Genomic DNA, 19,900 nt, shown 5'->3' on the forward strand with positions numbered 1-19,900 from the left:
ATGTAACGGAAGTACTAAATGTTATTAGCATTAACAATATATAGATATTGTTCCCTAAATAATTTGGTGGAAAAATCTTTTAGAGTGCATTAGATGGAAATAAATTGAATAAGGAACAAATACTTTTGCCATGGTTTTATATAAATGTACATAAACTAATATTGAGGATTTGATGAAGTTTTTTCAAGAGGCTAACAAATGTTAGCTTTTTGGATATATCTTTTCTAGTTTAACATTGAAAACCTATAGTGGACATTTAAAGGACTCATCCATTGAGTGCATTAATGGATTTTAATCTTTAAATGCAGAAAAAAAAATATTTTACAGCCTCAGAAAGTGTTGGGAATTAATATTTTTTACATGTAACGGAAGTACTAAATGTTATTAGCATTAACAATATATATAGATATTGCTCCCAAAATAATTTGGTGGAAAAATCTATTAGAGTGCACTAGATGGAAATAAATTGAATAAGGAACAAATACTTTTGTCATGGTTTTATATAAATGCACATAAACTAATATTGAAAAATATATTTTGTTTTAAGGTTTATGAAATTAATATTGAAAAATATGTTTTGTTTTAAGGTTTATGAAAAAGTTGTCGGGAGTTTAGCCATTGTTTAATTTTATATATACTACAATATAATTATAATATCCAATCTATGATCCTATGAACTCAAACAAAGACTTCGTATAGTGGATATAAAACACGGCAACACAAAGTCCATGCAATTTGACATATATAGCTTAAACATGCAGTCGTCCTATGAAATCAATAAAATCAACGTACATAATTTTTTACTTGGAATTTATAGAGGGAAACTAATTGGAAAGTTTATATCATAATCGTCAATCTAATTTTTAGTGTCAGCCACAACAAATAAAAGCTAATTATATATATATATATATATATATATATATATATATATATATATGCTTAGGTTATTATATTCAAAGTAATTATTGTGTTATTGTATGCATAAATGTGGGTCATTCATTTTACATATTTTAAGAAAGTGATTAATACATATTATTGAATTAAATATAATTGAAAAATATCATCTAATTTAACTAGAAGGGTATTTTAGTCAATTAACATAGATTTAATAAAGGAAATTTGCATATTTTAAGGGATCATATATTCTATTAATTTTAAAAATCTGATTTTACGAATTATAAAGTTTTTAATTCGGACATTCTGACAAAATATGTTTGAGTATGTTCAAAAATAAAAAAAAATTCTTGAACCATAAAATAATAATAATATTATTGAACATGTTTGTTGATCATGACTTTAAAAATTTCTTGTAGAATAACAAAATTCTCAAACCATCAATTGAATAATTAAAACCAAAATTACATTAATTCTTATAAAATACATGTAACAATTGCTAAGAATTACCTTTATTGTTAAAGAATAAAACTAAAAAAACTTTCAAATCTGGAAAAAAAACATCAAAATCTAACAATGACACTACTACATTTTAAAAGAATAATGTTGCTAAGAGGCGTCATTCAAATTTCGTGGTCCGTTATTCAAGCATCAACTTCTGTAGAAACAAATCCAATAATAAATTAGCGAGAAAATATCCATATTCCATTCCAAAATAATTTGAATTCGTGATTCCATTCTGATAGAATTGGAATTCATTTACCAATAATTATATTAATTCGGGGAATTCTAACAGAATATGTTCACGATTATCATAAAAAAACATTCTTTTATGATAGAATACTATAAACGAATAAATACCATTCAGTTGAAACATTTTAGCGAGCGCTTGGTGTGCATCACAACAACTTTCAATTTCGGATGAGAGGGTGATACAACCGTTGCAATAAGAACCCTAACCCTAGGAGGGTGCTATAGCTGCTGCTTATACCGCATCCTGCACCCGCCACTTCCTATCCGCCATTGGAGCCGGAAATCTGTAGCACCCGGTTCCTGGTACGTAAATGTTATTTGAGTATTTCCTTTCTTTTAGCCTTGGACTCGGCGAGTCATAGGTCCGACTCGCCGAGTGGATGCGGGACCCGGGACACGTTTAAGTTGGCGACTCGGCGAGTCCATATCCTGGACTCGGCGAGTCATAGCTGTTGGATGAAACCCTAAGTTTCAGGGGTTTGCACCCGATTTAAAGGACTTATCAGCCCCAAGCCGGCCCCCATTGACCCTTAAAGCCCTGTATCTCTCGTTCTAAGCTATTCTTTGAGAGTTTGAGGTTAGTGTGTGTGTTTTTGAAGGTTTGGAAGGAGGAAGGAAGTAGATCCAGAAGAAGGGAAGCCATCCAGGCATTATTTGTGTTCTTCCAGCAGTTCCTTTGAGGTATAACCCGTTTTCCCCTTGATTCTATGCTTAAAACTTCATTTGGGTCCTTCTTGGTCAAACCCCCAAGCTTGTATGTGCATTGTATGTCGTAATAAGATGTTTGGCCTCTGGATCTAGGCAAGATTGAGCTCCAGGAGCTCAGATCTGCTAGCTTTATGGCCCCATGTTGCTTGTTAGCCCTAGATCTACCCTTTTGGGACATTTTGAGCCCTAAAATCCATATTGGTGAATATCCACACGTAAAGTTGGAAACTTTACGTGTGATTCGTGTCCTAGAAGCCCAGATCTGTGAATGGCATGGACTAGATTCGAGCAAATCTGTGTATTTAGTGGATGCATGGCAACGACTCGGCGAGTCGTTCATATAACTCGGCGAGTCTGTTCGCGAGTCTCCGAGTTTGTCCCTTTTTCGTAGTGTCGAGTGAGCAGTAAGTCACGGGGTGTGGCTTAGTGAGTCGGAAGCTTGACTCATCTATGGAGGTACTCGGCGAGTCAATGCCCTGACTCGGCGAGTTCAAGGCAATCTCCTTAGATCAAGAACAGACTCGGCGAGTTGTTCATACAACTCGGCGAGTCTTAGCATCAGTGTTCATCGGATGAAGATGAACTCGACAAGTTGTTCATACAACTCGGCGAGTAGGATGAAGGACTTGAATATTGGTTAAGAAGGTAAACCCGTCGAGTCGTCGCCTAACTCGACGGGTAGGACCGGGATTCAGGGCAGTCGTCTGGATAGGGACTCGGCGAGTTGGAAAGCCAACTCGGTGAGTCAGGTCAACTGAAAGTTGACTCTGACTATGGCTTAGGGCATGGTCAGGGGTAAAATGGTCTTTTTACCCAAAGGTCAGTGCGCAGTGTTTGATTGGGTATATTGTGGGAATTGCAGCCGGAGGATTTCCGGAGCAGCAGCAGTAGCAGCAGTAGGCAGTCAGTTCCCGATCAGATCAGCAGCTACTTCGAGGTGAGTTACCTTCCAGTAGCGGTGGGTTTAAGGCCACAACGCCGACCCACCAATAGGAGACGCATGGTAGATGATTGTCTTTGTGATATCATCTAGGTTTACTACTACCTGATATGTTATATGCTAGCATGATACGTTGTATGTGATAGTAGTCGAGTTCGGTTGTTAGGACCGATGGGTAGTCAGACACCCCAGATACCTCTGACAGTATATGATGATATGTTTGCATGCTGGCTTGTTATGCGATAGAGGTAGTATGAGGGGACCAGTCCCTGTGGTCGGGTGTTAGGACCGACGGGTAGTCAGCACCCCAGAATGGATTGACACGGGTAGGACGGCACCCCAGAACGGCCGTACCGGGTAGTCAGGCACCCCATAATAGCCTGGCAGTATGTATGTTACGTGTTTGTATGGTATGTGGTACGACGGGGGAACTCACTAAGCTTTGTGCTTACAGTCTTCAGTTTTGGTTTCAGGTACCTCCTCAGCTAGGGGAAAGGAGCCGGCGCGGTAGCAGCATGTCACACACACACTCTCCGGTTTCCGCATTTACGAGCTTCACTGGGATTTGTACTTTGATATTTTGATTGAATGTATGAATTGGCTTTTAGACATGGTTCACTTGTGTTATGATTTGATTAGACAATGTTTTTAGCTTTTAATATTTTCTAAAGTAATGTTTTTAAAACGAAATTTTTGGTCATGAAAATTGGGTCGTTACAAGTTGGTATCAGAGCCCTGGTTTGAGGGATTCGGACACACCTTCGGGAGTGTCTGAACTCAAATTGAGGGATTAAAAGATTTTCTAAAAGAAAATGTTTTCTAAAATTGAGAAAAGAGTTTTGAGAAAGAACGAAGTGTGTGATGTGCGCGACCGGCCGAGCTCAAGTAAGTATCCCCAAAGTACCCATACAAGTTTATGTTATGTTTATCAGCTTTTGTAGAACGGCATGCTAGAATAGGACTAAGGATCTAGGAGTGATGCCTTATGTGCCTGCTTAATGTGTTTCAGTTGTATGAGAACTTGCATGCTAGTTATTGAGTAGATAGTAAGTAGGATAACCTGATTAGGTTATGCCTGGTAGTATGAGCTTAGCACTTTATGCTAGCTCAGTTCCTGAAAGTGGATAGAGTTAATTGAGATTGTTACCCTTATCTGAATGCTGCTTGCTTCGTGCTTCGTGGGACTCTGAATAATGGGAGTTAACCATTAGGCGAATGCGTCACGTCACATGTGATCAGGGTTGAATAATCTTAGAGTGCCGGATTTGATCCTACTGCGCAGCTCTTGTTTGAGTCCAACCGTTGTAGGGACGAGTCCGATACTCGAAGGATTATCTGAGCCTCGTCACATGTGATGGTATTCGGGTAATGGCTAACTGGCATTACAAGGAGGCCTGCAGCAGCTGAGGACTGGTTAGAGTGGAACTAGAGATTTCCCTAGGGCAAGCCTAGGATGAGTATAGCAGTAATCAGCAGTAGTGAAAGAGATCTGGTGGAGTCGAGGCATTCCTTGAAGAAGGTACGGATAGATGTGGAAGGTAGTATGGGCCCGTACTACTGAAAGCAGAGGATCCGTACCCGAACCAAGGATGGCCAAGATAATACCAGGGAACTTGTAAGTAGATGTGATCCCTCAGAGAGTATCAGTATCACTAATGATTGTTGTGATGTATTGCAGAATGGTGGTACTTCGATCGAGGCCGGTAGATGGCGGTTCAGGAGAGGGGTCAGGTTCGGGATCAGGTTCCGAGCCGGTTGATGAGGGACTACGCGAGTTCATCGCGTCAGAGATTACCAGGGGTATCCTTGAGTCGACTCCCATTATCTTCGGGTCGATCAAGGAAGGGATCATCGAGTTGATAGAGGATCACCTCAGGGCGTTCAGGAGCGACATGACATCTGGCTAGTCGGGGTCTCGCACACTGTCCTTTATGGACTTCAGGGGCAGTGGTGCGCCGGATTTCCATGGGGTGAAAGACCCCATTGCTGCCAGGCGATGGATTGCAGACATCGAGTCTGCCCAGTTGACTAGCTTCTGCCCCGAGGGGTCGAAGGTGAGGTATGCAGCAGGATGTTTACGGGACCGAGCCCGGGATTGGTGGGAGTCAGTGGGTGACTCGTTGGGAGCCTCAGCTATCAAGGCCATGACCTGGTCGGACTTTGTGACCAGGTTCAGGGCAGAGTTTGCGACGGCGGTCGAGCTTCAGCAGCTGGCCAGGGAGTTTCTTGACATGAGACAGACGACGGAGACTGTGGCGGAGATCACCACCAAGTTCCGGGAGAGGGCTTTGTTGGTGCCCCAGTATGCCGGTGACGAGGACATGAGGAGGACTCGTTACCATGATATGCTACGAGCTGACATCCGGGAGCATGTTAGCTTTTCGGCCTGCCCTACCTTAGACTCTATGATTGCCAGGGCGATGGAGAGGGAGATAGATTTGGAGCACATCCGGAAACGGAAATTGGAGGAGGGACAGGCAGGAGGGGCTTCGGGGAAGAAGCCCAAGGGATCAGATGGTAGGCCAAAAGGCCAGTCAGGACCGAGTCGCTGCAGGAAATGCGGCAGGCCGCACGAGGGGGAGTGCAGGATGGGATCATCAGGCTGCTACAAGTGCGGCAAGTCCGGGCACATCAGCAGGGATTGCACTGCTCCGACAGCAGTTATTCAGACATCAGAGTTGTTGTGTTTTCACTGCAACCAGAGGGGCCACAAGAAGGCCAATTGCCCCCAGTTGATAGTTTCAGCGCCGGTGAAGGCGCCAGCTCCAGCGACCCTGCGGATCACGGATGGCCGGCAGGGCAAGTCAGAGGCTCCAGTGGTGAGGAGCCGAGCATTTCAGCTGACTACCGAGGAGGCACGCGCCGCACCCGATGTGGTGACGGGTATGATTCTTTCCCTCTATCTTATTTTTATAATGTTATGTTATTGATATGTGCTCTGTATGTATACGTATGCATTAGGATCGTTCCATGTGAACGGCCTCCCAGTTCAGGTGTTATTTGATTCGGGTACGTCCCGATCATTCGTTTCCCTTGCACTTAGCAAGAAGTTTCATGAGCCATCAGGCGAGTTAGATTGCCCTTTGGAGGTGGAGATTGCTGATGATCGATCGGTGCGAGCATCGATGGTATTTCGAGATTGCGTGCTGCGTTTGTTTGAGGAGCGCTATTTGGTAGATTTGGTTCCCATACCGTTGCGTGGGAACAAGGTGATTATAGGCATGGATTGGCTGAGCCCTAATGGGGCTGTGATAGATTGCGCGCAGCAGCTAGTGCGGGTCAGGACCCCAAGTGGGGGAGAGTTAGTGATTCATGGAGAGAGGCCCCTGTGTGGACCCGCTGTATGTTCAGCAGCGAGGGCTAGGCGCTACCTTCAGCAAGGATGCGCAGGATATGTCGCGTATGTGATGGATACCCGGGAGGCGGGTAAGTCGACAGTGAGCGAGGTTCCGGTGGTCCGAGACTTTGCAGATGTCTTCCCAGAGGAGCTTCCTGGGATACCTCCGGAGCGACAGGTGGAGTTCAGGATTGACCTTGTTCCTGGTGCGGCTCCGATTCTGTTTGTGAAGAAGAAGGACGGGTCGCATCGGATGTGTATAGATTATCGGGAGCTGAACAAGGTAACAGTGAAGAACCGTTACCCGCTTCCGAGGATTGATGACCTCTTTGACCAGCTTCAGGGAGCATCTTGGTTCTCCAAGATTGATTTGCGTTCGGGTTATCATCAGATGAGGGTCAGGGAGGAGGATATGCAGAAGACCGCGTTTCGGACACGCTATGGCCATTATGAGTTTGTGGTGATGCCGTTTGGGCTCACCAATGCTCCTGCTGCGTTCATGGACCTCATGAAGCGCGTATGCAGACCGATGCTGGATCGGTCTGTGATAGTCTTCATTGATGACATCTTGGTTTATTCCAAGACTCGGGAGGAACATGAGGAGCATCTGAGAGAGGTGTTAGAGACCCTGAGGAGGGAGAGCTTGTATGCCAAGTTCTCCAAGTGTGAGTTTTGGTTGCGCAAGGTGCAATTTCTTGGACACCTCGTCAATCAGAACGGGATTCTGGTCGATCCAGCCAAGGTCGAGGCCGTGATGAGATGGGAGGTTCCGAAGTCTCCATCTGAGATTCGGAGTTTCCTGGGATTGGCAGGCTACTATCGGAGATTTATCCAGGATTTCTCCAAGATAGCCGTACCCCTGACGCGACTGACGAAGAAAGTCGTGGTCTTTCGGTGGGGACCCGAGCAGCAGGCTGCATTTGAGATGCTGAGACAGAGATTGTGTGAGGCGCCGATCTTAGCCCTGCCAGAGGGCGTAGAGGATTTTGTGGTTTATTGTGATGCGTCCATTTCTGGGTTGGGCGCGGTACTGATGCAGAGGGGGCATGTCATTGCCTACGCTTCGAGGCAGCTCAAGCCTCACGAGGCGAACTATCCGACACACGATTTGGAGTTGGGGCGATAATGCTCTGGATGTGCTCCTTGTCCCCTGGAGCCGTTATCCTTGGACTGTAGTGGAAGGCGACCCTTGGTGGGAATGGGCATTCCAGGCGGTCGTCCTGCTAGGGCGCCTGGCAGTTGGGGGTTCCGCAGGGGCGCCTAGCAGTTAGGACGGCCAAGTTGGGCCTGGCCGGGCCTTGCTGAGGATTCCTCGTTGGGGGTTCTCTAGTTCCTGGCCTGCTCTGAGGGGCGTGTCATTAAGTCCCCCAGTATAGTAATCATAACGTTTGCTAGCTAGCTATGATGTTGTGGACTTAACTATTGGTATACGTGTCGCACCCTTGTTTAGTCGTCGCTTCATTTTCGGCGATGTGACTATTCAACGTGCATAACGGTTACGTCAGCCATGTCAGAGATTTTTGAAAATCCCGCTCTTTTCCATCTATAACTTATAGAAAAGGTTTCCCTGGTTTTTTCACCTTCTTCTTTCGTTTCTTCTTCCTTATCTTCTTTTCTGATATCTCCTTTATGGCTTTCTCCATGGGTTTGGTCCCCAGTTCTTTCGAGTTTGCCACTCTCCAGGAGGCTTACGGCCTTACTCCAGCCGACGAAGTAGAGTTCCCGACAGCTGGGGCTGTGATTACTTCGCCGCCGCCTGGAAAAGTGGGCATTTATCTGAAGGCTTTTGATGCCGGTCTCCATCTTCCTTTAACCGACTTTCAAGAAGAATTGCTCTGTCGCAAAGACTGCATCCTTTAGATGCTGAGCCCTAGTGTTGTTCACAAGATGATGGCCTTTGAGATGATATGTCAAAACAAAGGCATTGTTCCCGATTTCTTTGTCTTCAAGTTCTTTTTCGAATTTGCATCTAACAATGACAAATACACTTTTACTGCTCGCCGTGGATGTCACAACCTTGTTCTTGACAGCAAACCGCCAAAGAACTAGCAGGACAGGTTGTTGTGGGTTAACCAGGAACTACATGGTTGGGAGTACCACTAAGTAAATACTTTGTCAGATGTTACTCCCAAATTATTTCCCCATAACCATGCGTCCGCCGATACACCCTTCAAGTTCACATTGATGTGTTATCGGAGGTGTTGCTTGTCGGCATTGGAATGAGTCCTAGTTGGCGTGCCCGAAGGGAGATGCCGGTCTTCTATATTGTCTCTAATGATGATTTTTTCTTACTTTCCTTCTTCCTCACCACCATCTTTTTTTCGGGGAGAAAGAAAATGTCTTAGTTTTTCGTTGTTGTTCTTTGCAGGTACCGAATGCTCTGTCTCCATGGACTCCGTCCTGCGAAAGCGGTCCAGGGGAAGTTAGAGCACCAGGTGGTACCTCTTCACGAGGTTCTGCCTCCTCCCCGTCGCTTGAGTACCCCTATTGTGGCATCGCCACAACCAATGGAAAGCTCCTCTGCGATGGGGGACCAGCCGGCTCTAGAAGTTTCCTTATCCCCTGCCCTGATACCTCGCCCATCGGGTGAGCCTTTGACTGAGGATGTGGTGGATAGCAAGGATTGGATGATTTCCAATGTCCTTCATTTTGCAGAGAAACGGAAAGCTACTTAGGATATAAGTGAGCCGGTGTTTGGGGTCAGTTCTGGCCAGATTAGTAGGGATGTGGTGCAACACCGTGAGCTTATGATCCTGCTATCTTCTGTGTCGTCTCATCATGGAGATGTTTTGGTAATACCTGATGATGACGTTCAGTAGTCTGAGGGTGTTGAAAGGGCGTCCCAGCAGCCCCTTGTTCCTGTTGTGATTGCTTTGAGTCCTTATTCCAGTCCTCGATCTTTAAGGGATAGTGCCGAGCGGTTGCACCATGATTCTTCCGCTGCGGAGGCTTTTTGTGGTGCCTCTGTCTTTTTTCCGGGGCGGAGTCTTCGTGCAGATTCCCTTTTTTCTGTTCGTTCTGCTGCTTTGGAGTTTACCCAACATGCCCTTCCTCTTGTTACTATTGAGGATATTGATGCGATGAACAATGCCGACCTCGTCCACAACCTGGCTTATGCTGCAATGCAGGCCATGATTTATCTGGCCGCTGGCTCTCGGCATGTGCAGCGTTTTGACAATTTGGAGCGTGCACATTCTGCTTTGGTGGTGAGTGAGGCGAGTTTGAAGGGTCAGGTGGTGGAGTTTGAAGTTGCTGCTCATCTATTGGACCAGAAAAACAAGTCGTTGGTGTCAGAGAAATTAGTTTTGGAGGATGTTCGGAGCTCGTTGGAGGCTCGTGTGGAGTCGCTAATGCAAACGAATGAGGGTTTGATGATATAGAACGAGAGCCTGGAACGCAACCTTGTTGATTGTGATCGCGAGTTACAAACATTGAAAGCATATCGCGATTGGCTACTTCTGGTCAGGCTTGTGCGTGTAATGGATAAAGCTCATAGAACCTCCTGAATTTGAATTTTCTGGGGGTATCAACCGCATTCTTCATGATGCGTTTGTTGCAGGTGAGGAGTCGGGTCGAGCAAGTTTGAAGGTGCAGGTTGACGTTGGGACATATGATCCATCTGCCAGCGATTCTTGCTTGAGCCATTCCTCAGCTCTAGATGATGCCTTGCTGGCTTTTGAAACTATGGATTTTGCAGGTTTACTTGGGCTAGGTCAGCTTGATGTGGATGCAGTGAGGGCGTTGTGTGTATTTGACGAGGGTGAGGATGTTGTGGGGGATGCGGCGGCGGGTCTTGTTGGAGGAAATGGTGTCGATGCAGATGGTGGGGGTGGTTGGTAGTGTTGGAGATGGTGATAACGGTCCCAGTGGTTTTTGAGGTTGTTTAGAGGTACCCTTCGGGGTGTGAAAAAATTGGTGAAGCTTTGTTTCCCATGTGTCTATTTTCCTTTGTTTCCTAGTAACTTGTGGCCTTCAAGGCCTTTTGTTGTGTACGCTTTGGGCTTTTGTGATGGGATTTTGCTTATATATTAATTGGCAATAGTTGTGCTTGCTTTTATTTGCTTTGGTGCTATCATGTATTGCATTGCTTTTTTACGGATTAAGCATGTTTGTTTGCTCTTGGGCGTTTTTTTGTTAAGATTTTGGGCATGCTAAGCCTCCTGTATAGATTTTTTGTTGCTCATTACGACTTTATTCTGAAACTTGTCGTTTTGTTGCTTTGTATGTGAATATGTGATTGTGCGCGCGTGGATTCACTAAGTATCTTTTGTGTTTCATTTTAATTCATCATACATGCCCATGGTGCATAACATATTAAAACTAGTTCATTTTTTCTATTTTCGTTATGTAATCCTGATACATGCTAGTTTTTAATGCACTAAAGTTCCCTATCGTACTACACTGAGCGTCCGCTTGTCGGTACAGGTGATCAGTCCGGCCGTGGGATGTTTTACTAGAACTATCTTCCCTTATATGTAGGGGCTTGCGGGTTTACTCAAAAGTGGAAGTTTCTTAAGTTCCTTGCGTTCCATGTTCTCGGGATCTGTCTTCCCTCTGGTGTCTCCAAAGAGTATGACCCATTACGGTGTGCCTCTACTACCTTGTACGACCCTTCCTATGTCTGGCTCAGTTTTCCGCGGGGATGTGTATGGATGGCCTCGGTTTTCCGTAGGACGTAGTCCTCAACACGAAAGGCCTTGTGTTTGACTCGTTGATTATAATACCCATCTGCTATTTTTTTGTATGCGGCCTAGCGTATGCTTGAGCATTCTCGGTGTTCCTCCAAAAGTTCTAAATTCAAAATGGTGGTTATGCAACTACTCTATAAGATTCCCCATACTCGAAATCGAAGAATGGATGTACACACCAACATCCGAGACATCCCCATATAATTTTTAATGTTTATTTGACAAAATTTTGCGCTAAAACTCAATAGTTTCCATCCAAAGCTAAGGAGAAAAAATTTCATAGGTATAGGGTTAGTCTTAAGAATTAGTAATAACGATCATCTAACACCTATTTCATCAACATTTAAAAATTGAACCTCAAATTCCCATTAAAATCGATGATTAATCACCCATTTAATAATTTAATTCCCAAATCTCAGCAAAGGAACCAATTGCAATGGTTTCTATCATGTTGGATGAACATAGACCGTTAGAAACAATGTTCTATCATTTATAAATCCATAGTTAATCCATCTAATCAAGGATTTAATGGATACTCCCCATCTGGTCCAATTTTGAGGGTCATTAAAACATAAATCCTAATTTAATACATTCTTCTAAACATAACTTGTGCCGAGGACACACTAGCTACATAATCTTGCTTTACTTACAAAGGAAATTGCAGATTGTACACAAACTTCCCTTATTTATACGTTTATGCATGTTTACTATATCTTAAACATGTTTATACATGGATTTGGTATATTTAAATGATAGCTTAAAGTAGATTAGTAGCAATCCTTTCATAGTTCCACGTTGCATGCTAGATTCTAATGTTTTCAAAAGCACCAAGAATAGTGCAAACTAATGTTGTTAGATTTGAGTATTTGACTGTTCAAGAAAAACCATTCAGGACATTAAGAGAATGACATTTAATTCCATGTGCATGCTAGTTTCTAATATTTTTAAAAGCACTAAGAATAGTGCAAACTAATGTGGTTAGATTCGTTGGTTCATGAAAAACCATTCATGACATTAAGAGAAGGTTTATTTTGGAAAACGACACTAATACATAATTAATACATGGGATGAATCATCTCGAAACTTACGGAGGTATGAAAAGAAATGGCACCTATGTTCTACATCTTATACGTGGAGTTCTTTTATCTAATTGTAAGAGAAATGTATGCGTGTTGTGTAGAATATCTTAATGTTTAATGTAACTGAAATGTTGACATATAAAATGTAATTATATAGTTGTCGTTAACATTGAAATAATACTGCTTATATCATATTGTTATAAAACAATTTAATTATATTAATAATATATGATACAATAGATAAATATTTTGGTTGCATCATCTTAATAGTCTTTACCTATGAATTCCACATGACAATAAAAAAAATATTTTAATATATACTTTATTGTAATTTTTAACTATTTTGAGGGTTAATCAATTTATATAAACATCTTTTAAGATCATATCATACTAATTGCTAAATAATTAAAAAAAACTTCATATTTTAGTATAAAGATTAGTTATATAAAGATGTAATTACAAAAAAGACCTTATATGTTTTTCTTTTTTCTTTCGGTTTAGAACTCAATTTTTTCCCTAAGAACATATTATATTTTCCTAATTTTTTGATTTGGCCTTTACATTTTATCAGTATTTTCATCTGACATTTATGTTATATATATATATATATATATATATATATATATATATATATATATATATATATATATATATATATATATATATATATATATTCGATTTAGCCCTTTTATTTCCACTTTTTCATATTTAACCTCAATTTTATTTTAGTTTCACTAAACAAAACTCTTACATCTTTGTTTAAACCGAAAGATTACCGATAAACCTGTTAAAATCGCTACATTGAAAAAACATGTAAGGGCTTTTAGGTAATAAACCTTTATAATAACTTTTTGGTTATTTATTTTTGTTAAATTGGTATTTTGATTTAAGTTTTACATTCAATATTATTATTTTTAATCAACTTAGATATACATCTTTTAATTTAATTTTAAATGTAATGTGATTGATAATTTTTTAGTTTTTATCATTATTATTATTCAAACATAAATTATTGTTTTCAAAGTAATTTATCATTTTTTAAAAGCTTATGTTTATTATAAATATTGTTAGAGTTTTAATTAATAAAAAAAACCTTTTTAACTAATTTTAATAATATAAAAGAATATGTTTTGGTCATTTTTTAATTTTTAATTAGATCTTTTGATTTATACTGTGAATTTACTATCATATTTAAATTAATAAATAAAGTATAATAGATTAATAATTATAAAATGGTAATATTTAAAAGTACTTCACATCCCACATAAATTAGTTTGAAAATTGAAAAATTAATGTATCAATTAAAACACAAGTTGAAAGGTTTTCAAAAGTTTGTTAAATCAAATGACTTTTATTATAATATATAGATATAGATTTCTTTCCAAAGTGTGTTTTATGTGTTTTACTTCCCAAATAATCTTCACTTAAGACTTCGATGTACAAGCATGTCTAACAAACTTATTGTCAGTTAACTACTAAACATTTCTTATATTAAATCCAGGTAGAACAGGAAAGTTTAGTTAACGTCATAGAAATTATTACACTGTGCTACTCATTTAAATTAATCCAATGTAATGGAAAGATAGTTCAAATCATTCATGTTTAGTAGCTACAGAAAGGGTTGGATGACCTAAGCGATCCAACTCTATAATTAATTGACCTTGATTTAAATGGTAAATCAATAAAAGACAAAAACAGCCTTGCTCTAAAAAGATCTATGACCTAAGACCATATGAGGATTCTTGAAAAATTTGTGCCCAATGCCCTTCAAAGTTCATACCAAAGGACCAATACCACCTAACCAAGTAGAGCCACACATGGGCAATACCTCTGTAAGGTTAGCAGCCTCGACCATAACGATCTTCTCTGCTTGATTTATAGAGTTATTCTTCAAGTCCAACATCATCACCTTCAATTTCTCTAGCTGTTCTACTCCTAGATTCTCTATTGGAGAATCCCACCAAAAACTCTCATGTCTAGCTTTCCTTATCGTATTAAGTTCATCACTCGTCTTTTTTTCAGCTTCCAATTGACCACGCAAGTTGGTTAGCTGCACGTTGAGTTCTTGGGTCTTGGTATTGCGGTAATGTTGCACAAGTTGAGATGTCCTTGCACTTGGAAGAAGATTTTGTTTCAGGTAGCGATCTATGATTGTTTGAACAGATGGATGGCCAAACGAGAACACTTTTTTAGTGGGAGAAAACAAAATAATTGCCATTTCCACCCCACAAAGCGTGCACATCTCACTAGCCTTTTTAAAGACACCTGAATGCCTCTTGGAGAAAGCAACCAACAAGCTGCTCATATTATTTATTCTTTTCATCTCGATTTTCTTTCGTCCTTTGCTTGTTCGACGCATTGTTGAGGATTTGATGAAGTTTTTTCAAGAGGCTAACAATTGTTAGCTTAATGGATATATGTTTTCTGGTTTAACATTGAAAACCTTGTGGACATTTAAAGGACTCATCCATTGGTGCATTAATGGACTTTATTCTTTAAATGCAGATAAAATATATTGCCTCAGAAAGTGTTGGGAAGTAATATTTTTCAAATGTAAAAGAAGTACAAAATGTTATTAGCATTAAAAATATATAGATATTGCTCCCCAAATAATTAGCTGGAAAAATCTATTAGAGTGCATTAGATGGAAATAAATTGAATAAGGAACAAATACTTATGCCATGGTTTTATGTAAATGTACATAAAGTAATTAATATTGAAGAAATCTATTTATTTTAAGGTTTATGAAAAAGCTATCAGGAGTGTAACCATTGTTTAATTTTATATACCACAATACTAGGTGTGAAACTCATGTATTACATGGGTTCATTTAAAAGAAAATTTAAAGAGACTAATAAATATTAGCTTATTGGATATATGTTTTTGGTTTAACATTGAAAACCTAGTAGACATTTAAAGGACTCATTCATTGCGTGCATTAATGGGCTTTAATCTTTAAATGGAGAAAAAATATATTGCTTCAAAAAGTGTTGGGAAGTAATATTTTTCAAATGTAACGGAAGTACTAAATGTTATTAGCATTAACAATATATAGATATTACTCCTCAAATAATTGGCTGGAAAAATCTATTAGAGTGCATTAGATGGAAATAAATTGAATAAGGAAAAAAAATACTTATGCCATCGTTTTATGAAAATGTATATAAAGTAATTAATATTGAATAAATCTGTTTTATTTTAAGGTTTATGAAAAAGTTGTCGGGAGTGTAACCATTGTTTAATTTTATATACCACAATACTAGTTGTGAAACTCATGTATTACATGGGTTCATTTAAAAGAAAATTTAAAGAGACTAACAAATATTAGCTTATTTGATATATGTTTTCTGGTTTAACATTGAAAACCTAATGGACATTTAAAGGACTCATCCATTGGGTGCATTAATGGACTTTAATCTTTAAATGCAGAAAAATATATTGCCTTTGAAAGTGTTGGGAAGTAATATTTTTCAAATGTAACGGAAGTACTAAATGTTATTAGCATTAACAATATATAGATATTGCTCCCCAAATAATTGGCTGGAAAAATCTATTTTAGTGCATTAGATGGAAATAAATTGAATAAGGAATAAATACTTATGTCATGGTTTTATGTAAATGTACATAAAGTAATTAATATTGAATAAACCTGTTTTATTTTAAGGTTTATGAAAAAGCTGTCGGGATTGTAACCATAGTGTAATTTTATATACCACAATACTAGGTGAGAAACCCATGTATTAAATGGGTTCTTTTAAAAGAAAATTTAAAGATACCTACAATTGTTAGCTTATTGGATATATGTTTTCTTGTTTAACATTGAAAACCTTGTGGACATTTAAAGGACTCATTCATTAGGTGCATTAATGGGCTTTAATCTTTAAATGCAGAAAAAATATATTGCTTCAGAATGTGTTGGGAAGTAATATTTTTCAAATGTAACCGAAGTACTAAATGTTATTAGCATTAACAATATATAGATATTGCTCCCCAAATAATTGGCTGGAAAAATCTATTAGAGTGCATTAGATGGAAATAAATTGAATAAGGAACAAATACTTATGCTAGGGTTTTATGTTATGTACATAAAGTAATTAATATTGAATAAATCTGTTTTATTTTAAGGTTTATGAAAATGTTGTCGGGAGTGTAACCATTGTTAAATTTTATATACCACAATACTAGGTGTGAAACCCATGTATTATATGGGTTCAGTTAAAAGAAAATTTAAAGAGACTAACAAATGTTAGCTTATTGAATATATGTTTTCTGGTTTAACATTGAAAACTTAGTGGACATTTAAAGGACTCATCCATTGGGTGCATTAATCGACTTTAATCTTTAAATGCTGAAAAAATATATTGCCTCAGAAAGTGTTGGGAAGTAATATTTTTCAAATGTAACGGAAGTACTAAATGTTATTAGCATTAACAATATATAGATATTGCTCCCCAAATAATTGGCTGGAAAATCTATTAGAGTGCATTAGATGGAAATAAAATGAATAAGTAACAAATACTTATGCCATGGTTTAATGTAAATGTACATAAAGTATTAATATTGAATAAATCTGTTTTATTTTAAGGTTTATGAAAAAGTTGTCGGGAGTATAACCATAGTTTAATTTTATATACCACAATACTAGGTGTGAAACTCATGTATTACATGGGTTCATCTAAAAGAAAATTTAAAGAGACTAACAAATGTTAGCTTATTGGATATATGTTTTCTGGTTTAACATTGAAAACCTAGTGGACATTTAAACGACTCATCTATTGGGTGCATTAATGGACTTTAATATTTAAATGCAGAAAAACACCAAGCTGTGATGTTGTGATTGTTATCCCAGTTACCATACCTCGAATCAAGGTTTGATTATGTTGTAATTTGCCAATGTTTGCTTGATTTTTTCAATCCATACTGATTCCACCATTGTTGAATGTTTGCCTAACACCAAATTTGCATATATTTTTCTCTGATCTACAGTGAAACCACCGGATCTTCCGCCCCCGTCGCTTTCTAGCACATCAATCTCTTCTTCTTTGATATCTGACAAAACATCTCCACCCGATGTATTTCAGGTTAGATCTATGTTGTCGTCCTCGGCTCCAACGAGCATTATCGGTTGATGCTACTTTATTGACGATGATGGTTTTAGATATGAATTGTTTCGGTAAAGATCTACATTCTCCGACGGTAGATCTAAGATCTCTGGTATGTCAATTTTTATATAGGTTTTTTTATTAAGCTGTGAATTTAAGGTTTTAACTTCTATTAAAATCATGATAAAATTATCAATGATAATATTGTGATATATGTTCCAGAAAAAATAAGCAAAGAAAGATAAGACACAAAAATGCATTGTATCCTCCTTAGCTCTTGGCGGCGTAATAAAAATGAAAATGTGATGTCCTTTTTTTTCTTCTACTTGACATTTCTATTCCAAACCCCACACACAAGATCTAATGCGCTTAATATTGGACATCTCTAATTCATTATGGGCTTCTGAAAAATCATAAATGAGTTGTTGGATTATAAACTTTGGGTTGTTAGAAAATACAACTTTTAAGTTGATTTTCTTAAAAAAGTGTATTTGTTTATTTATTTTTTTAACTATGAATTGTGATGTTTTAGTGTTTCAGTTATTGTTTAATTCTATTAAATTTAGTTTTAATTATTATTAATAAGAAAATTTAACTTTTAAGCCAGAAATGCATAATTTGTTATAAGTTTTAAATTATGAATCCAAGTTTCTTTTCTTATTTGTTATAATAATTTAATAGAATTGTTGCTCATAATTTAGGTTTTTTAGTTGTTATGTTGTGAATTGTATTTATAATATGTTATTTTGTAGATGTTTTCTCTAATAATATGAATTTAGGTTTTTTTAAGTTGCGAATTGTGATGTTTTAAGGTTTCATAAATTATTTAGTTATGTTAATGTAATTTTTAACTATTATTAATAAAAAAAAGTAAAAGTTTTATATTGTGAATACATGACTTTTTTTATTAATTTTAATATGAGAATATATTATTTTTTATAAGTTTTAAGTTGTTTTTTAAAATTGATCATTTGAATATCTTTTTATAGAGCATACAAGGTGTTTAATTAAATTGTGAATATGAAACCTGGAATGCTTTATTAAACTATGAATTCTAATCTTTTTTTATCCAGATTTGAATTTTATACCTATAAAATAGTTGTGAATGTAGTGTATTAAACCGTGAATATGTGTTTTATGCACTAATTTGTGAATATATAAGTTAAGTTGTGAATATGTTTTTTCTTATGCACTAAGTTGTGAATTAGTGTCTGAAATATTGAATTAAGTTGTGAATTAGTGTGTGAAATATTAGATTAAGTTGTGAATTAGTGTTTGAAATAATGAATTAAGTTGTGAATTGTGGTTTTTTATTTAATCCTTATCTGATTTTTTAGGGAATAATGTTGGTGGTGTTGACATTGATGCTTTGTGGTGGCGATGGTTGATGATAACATATGGTAGTTGGCAGTGTCAATGGTGGTGATGGCGGTAGAGTAATGATATGTTCTATTTCTCAATCATCTTCGTTGATTTCAGATAAGTTATCATCTTTTATGATTCATGTATATATTTTTCTTTTGATGTTTGCTTATGAAGTATGAGATAAATTATGTATGTATTAAAATATAAATGAGTTTTTTATACACTAAAATATGAGATTATACTTCTAAATAAGTTGTGAATGTATTGTATTAAACTGTGAATTTGTTGTGTTAAGCTGTAAATTTGTTCACAGCTTAGTATAATAAATTCACAATTTAATAGATAAAAATGCCTCCAGATATGAACATATAACTGTTAATATTAAGTTAAAAAAAATATTGCCATGCATATATATTTTTTGTGTATATGAAATTATTGTATTAAGTTGTGAATTGGCTTTATTGAGATTTGAAATTTTTATGAATTTTGTTTTTGCTTCTGAAATATGAGAAGAAAGAATCAATGTACATATATATGATTTTCTCTAATTCTAACAAAATTATATAAAATTTAAATTGTGAATATTATGTAAATTAAATTTTGAAAAAGCACCAACCTCTAGATCTAAATGTATAAATGTATGTTTTAAGTTAAGAATGTGATATTTTTATGTATTAAAGTTTTAATTTTTTATATTAAGATTTAAATTTTATATATTAAACGATATATGAGTATATTAAATTGTGAATCGAATGCATGTTGTTGTGATTTTTTTTATATTTTTTGTAATAAAATATGAATGATTTATATAAAAAAAATTGTATAAATTTCGTGTGAATTTATTTATTTTTAATGTTGTATAAGTATGTAAGAATGTCTTAGTTTTATAATTATTTTGCATTAAATTCAAAATGGATGAATAAATTAGTTTATTAAACTATAAATGTAGTATTTAACATGTCATTGTCCGACTTTATATACAAATTGTTGGAAAATATTCATTTATTTCAGCTCAGATACCAATTATTGGAAAT

General features: G+C 37.3%; 1 long non-coding RNA gene and 1 pseudogene across 1 annotated transcript; one reads left to right on the forward strand and one right to left on the reverse strand.

Annotated features, from left to right (window-relative positions):
* Positions 1-2,023: 2,023 nt before the first annotated feature.
* On the forward strand, positions 2,024-5,134 carry LOC145090749 (uncharacterized). Its single transcript, XR_013701744.1, has 3 exons — positions 2,024-2,328; positions 3,218-3,292; positions 4,974-5,134. It is a non-coding gene; the product is annotated as an uncharacterized LOC145090749 (long non-coding RNA).
* Positions 5,135-14,173: 9,039 nt separating this feature from the next.
* Positions 14,174-14,758, reverse strand: LOC145089997 (agamous-like MADS-box protein AGL62 pseudogene; annotated as a pseudogene).
* Between the last annotated feature and the right edge of the window lie 5,142 nt (positions 14,759-19,900).

Source organism: Lactuca serriola, chromosome 2 (assembly GCF_051521515.1).
Source record: "Lactuca serriola cultivar US96UC23 chromosome 2, Lser_US96UC23_V15, whole genome shotgun sequence".
NCBI lineage: Eukaryota > Viridiplantae > Streptophyta > Magnoliopsida > Asterales > Asteraceae > Lactuca > Lactuca serriola.